The sequence below is a fragment of the Equus caballus genome, chromosome 18 (genome assembly GCF_041296265.1).
Source record: "Equus caballus isolate H_3958 breed thoroughbred chromosome 18, TB-T2T, whole genome shotgun sequence".
NCBI classification, from domain to species: domain Eukaryota; kingdom Metazoa; phylum Chordata; class Mammalia; order Perissodactyla; family Equidae; genus Equus; species Equus caballus.
In genome coordinates, this window is record NC_091701.1 from 10857596 (window position 1) to 10862069 (window position 4474).

The following is a 4474-nucleotide window of genomic DNA, read 5'->3' on the forward strand; positions in this document are numbered from 1 at the left end:
TGCTTCCTGTTAGTGCTTTAAAAAGCAGATGCATGAAATGTGAATTTTAAAATATTTGTCTTCCTTCCAATTCTAATGATGTAGCAAACCTACCATTAGAATAATCCTATACTCCTGTTGTGGGTGCAGTGGTGCCCCTCAAAGATCTAGTTAAGTCCTAACCCCCAGTCCTAACCTGTGAAAGTGACTTTATTTGGAAATAAGGTCTTTGAATAAGTCAAATTAAGATGAGGTTCTGCTGGATTAGGGTGGGTCCTAATCCAATGACTGGCGTCCTCATAAGGACAGAGAAATCTGGACACAGGCCGGTGGAGGACACCACGTGATGATGAAGGCAGAGATGGGAGTGATGTGGCCACAAGACCAGGATCTCCAGGGACTGTCAGCCACCACCAGAAGCCAGGAGAGGGGCACGGAGCAGACTCCCCGTCACAGCGCCCAGAAGGAACCAACCTCTGACACCTTGGTTTCAGACTTCTGGCTTCCAGAGCCATCAGGGAGGACATTTCTGCTGTCCGAAGCCCCCAGTCTGTGGTCATTTGTTACGGTCGCCTTGGGGAACTAACACAGCCCCCACCCCCAGCTCCCCAGAAACGAGGTTGCCATTTATCTGAGTTGTGTGTGGATCTTTTCTCTCCACTTCAGTGACTCTCAGTGGAGAAACAGGTCTCTCCACCACTCTCTTCCTCGCCCTCGGGTCTGGTCTGCGTCTGAGACCCCCAAGCTCCTGGATGTGGAGCCTGGGGAGCCGTCTGTTGTTCGTGGGCCAGGCCCCATGGTAGCCAGTCTCCAGTATGGCCGCAACCGTCTTGGCCTCCAGGACCTCGCGCCCTGGTGCAGGATCCAGCCCTGTGGGTGCCCAACACCCCTCTCTCGCCTTCCCCTGATCCCTACCCTGTTGGGTCCTGTCTTTATTTAAAATGTGACTATTTTGTTCATGGTGGATGTTTTCTACTAATTTTGATTTTTCAAAAAATTCCTGCAATACTGAGTTTTTTGGTGCCCCCTTACATTTTGCACACAAGGCGAGCACCACACTTGCTCACCCAGTCCTGGCCCTGTCCCCTCTCACATTGCCACAAGGCTGCCCTATGTGACAGACAGAATAACCCAGAAGTCTGTGCCTTAGGAGGCTAGGTCACAAAGGGCATTTCAGCTGTCACGCTGGCCTCTGGGATCCCTCGCTCTGGCTGCGCTCAGTGAGGATTGAGCAGCCCTGTGGAGAGGCAGACCGGGTAAGGAACTAAGGCCACTCGCCAACAGCCAGTGCCAGTGTGCCAGGCATGTGAGTGAGCCACCTTGACAGCAGGTCCCCCAGCCCCAGGTAAGCCCAGCCAAGAGAGGAATGTCACCTCAGACCCGGAGCCAGAACCACCAGCCAAGTTGCTCCCAAATTCCTGAGCCACAGAAACCATGAGAGACGATAAATCGTTACTGCTGCTTTAAGTAGCTACCTTTTGGAGTGAGTTCTCGTACAGCATGGGTAACTAACACAGTTCCCTTTCTCAGTGTCTACAGCATCCTTCACTCTCCCCCCACCAGCTCCTATTGGTCCTTCAGATTGTCTCACTTCATGTGCCACTGCTTCCAGGAAGCTTTCCTGAATGCTCCCAACTGGGTAAGTGCCCTTACATTCTACTCTCTATCTGCCATTCCTAGAATAGGCCTTTCCCTCCTGCCCCGCCGACCCCCTCCCTCGCCCTCTGAGCCTCTGTACTCATTGCTCTCCTTGGCTGGAACGTTGCCCCTGTTTGGTCCTCATTCTTTCAGACGCAGCTCAGGCATCCCCTCCTCCAAGGAGCCTCCTCCACCCCCGGCAGGCTAGGCATCTCTTATGGGCCCCCCTGGCACTCTGTAGTCTTTCCTCAGGTTACAGGATGGTTCCGTGATGCTGTCGTCCTCATGACTGTGAGCTCTGGAAGGCTGGGAGCTGCGTCTTGTCATCCCACTGGCTTCCACAGGACAGTGAATGAAGGGCGGGGTGTGCTGGGGAATTAGGACACTAAGGGGTTGAGATCTCTGCAGCAGAGCTACCCAAACCTGGTGGAGCATGGAACCAGCTGCTGAACCTTCGGAAGGTAGAGATTATAGTCTGGGAGGGAGACGTCTGCCTCCAAGGACAGACACCACGGCCGCTACCTAGAGTTCGGGGTCAGGTTGGCATCATGAAAGAAAGGACAGCTACAGGAGGAGGATAAAGCAGAAGCTGCAAACTCAGCACCAGAGGGCCCCATAGTTGCTGTTGTAGGGCAAATGGGCCAAGTGGGGACTATGCCAAACTGGAGAGGGAAACCCCTGCTGGCTCTCAGCTCAAAGACCACCTCCTCAAGATGATGTTCACGGACCCAGACTTGACCACATCTCCCTTAGAGGCTCTCTTAGCACCTAGCACTTCCCCCGTGAAGCTCTTACCATCATTGTAATTAGCTAATTTATTGTGTGGTTTGTTTATCAGAGTCAGCCTCCCTGACAGATGGAGAATTCCTCAAGAGCAGGACCGTGTCTGTGTTCCCAGCACCTCCCCATGCCTGGCACTTCGAGGATGCTCCGTTACTATTTGTTGAGAGAATGGATAATTGAATAAAGAATGCTACCACCTAAGCTGCAGAGCCGTTTGCTGGAAGAAGTGAGGTAATGGCGTGCGAGAATGAATGTGTCATACCTGCTGTAAATTAAGATCACTGAACGGAAGAATAAGCCAGGGAAGAACCAGCATGTCGATGGCGTCATCCACCGTGTGGGCACAGCTTAGGCGCCCTCCACGAGAGGAGTCGCCAAGGGATTTGCCTCTGCAGTTCCTGAGTCCTCGGGGATCTGACCTACACCGAGGCTGCTCCCTCCCCCTCTGCCCCCACAGGAGAGAGCAGAGGACCCCTTGCAGGTTGGCTGAAGCCAACCATGTGCCAGTTCATGTATTTAAACCTCACTTCACTTTGCTTCGCTTACAGGCCAGGAACTGGAAAGCCAGAGAGTTTGGGACACCTGTGCCAGGTGTCTGTCACCGTGCAGCGAGTGTGTCTGAGCACCTGGCAGCTTCCCTCCTTCCCCAGCCGGTCACTCACGGCCCACCTGCAGGACGGGTCCAGGAGCAGGCGGAGCCTCCTGGTGGCCCCACTTTTGCCTCCTCCCCTGCAGTAGATGCTTCGTTACCAGAAGGCGAAGGTCAGAGTCTGGCCACGGGCCCAGCATTTCTGGCCCAGTTTTGCCAACTGTGCAGAAGGTCAGGATGCTGGTGGGGTCAGAGTGGGAAAGTTAACATTCCCAAGGGCCTCTATGCAACAGGACTTCCTGACGTGGACTATTGCCTTTCTCACATTACGTGGCCAGATTGACTTCCTGCCATTATTAACTGTGCAAACATGACAAAGACGTTTATTTAATGGGAACGGGCGAAGGACTTTGCTCGACTCTGAGCTTTGAGGAGGCGGTAGGATCATGGAATTAACCACAGCTGAGAGCTGGGATTCCAGTCCGGGCTCTACCTGCCTTTGCCATCTGCTAGAACATGTAACTTCATGTCTCAGCCTCAGTTTCCTTTTCTGTAACAAGTGGGGAAGAAGGGTGGTAAGAAATGTTGAGTCAGAACTCAGAGTTGCTGGGTGGGTGAAGTGAGGTCATTAATGTGGGAAACGTTTTGCGAACTGGAAAGTGCCATCTGAGTTTTCATCATCAGTTTTGATCTCCTCCTCCAACAATCTAGCATCTCAGCCCGCTTTTCCCAGCTGAGAAGGCCTCTGTGGCTCCAGGAGAAGGTGCCCTCTCCCCAGCTGAGGCTGGCTGCTGGCAGGCAGGCCACCAGCCTTCTGCAGTCACCTCCCGCCAGCTCTGGGCCAAAGGGGCCCTGCCCCTCGGGTTCCCTCTGCGATTTGCTTCTCTGCTGTTTCCGCTCAAGTTCCTCCTCTGCTCTCTGTCCGTGAAAACGCTCTCCCCCCTCACAATGCCTTCTCTGATCTGGTTTCTACATGGCCGAGCGGGACGTTCGCTGCATCTTACAACCCACTGTTCTCCACGTGTGCTCGCGGGCCCAGCGGCAGCAGCAGCAGCCCCCTGGGAATGTGTGGGAAATGCACAGTCTTGGGTCCCACCCAGACCAATGAAGCAGAAATGATGAGGGTGGGGCCAGCAGTCTGTGTTTTCACAGGCCCTCAGGGATTCTGATGTACACTCAAGGTCCAGGACCAGTAGGCTAACCTGTCTCCCCAACTGGGTGTGAGCTCCCTGCTGGCCGGGGCTGCCTCCCACTGTGGCTCCCAGAGCCTGGCACGCAGAGACCACGAGTGACCATGAAACTGCCTCACAGACGTGCGCTGGCCTTCCTGCCGCCACACCTGGGCTCACAACATGCCCTCAGCCCCTTCCTTCCCGCGGCCCTCCCCACATGCTCACAAAACCTCAAGGCCAGCCGTCTCCCCTGAGTCCTGCAGCGGCCTGTTCTGCCTCAGTCTCCCTCCATAGCCGCTGCCTGAACCTGCCA

The 4474-nt window shown here is 54.6% G+C and overlaps 1 long non-coding RNA gene across 1 annotated transcript; it reads left to right on the forward strand.

Moving 5' to 3' along the window:
- The first annotated feature begins 1194 nt into the window (after positions 1-1194).
- LOC102149598 (uncharacterized) lies at positions 1195-3523 on the forward strand. Its single transcript, XR_288699.4, has 4 exons — positions 1195-1324; positions 1510-1618; positions 2456-2631; positions 2949-3523. It is a non-coding gene; the product is annotated as an uncharacterized lncRNA (long non-coding RNA).
- Positions 3524-4474: the final 951 nt, after the last annotated feature.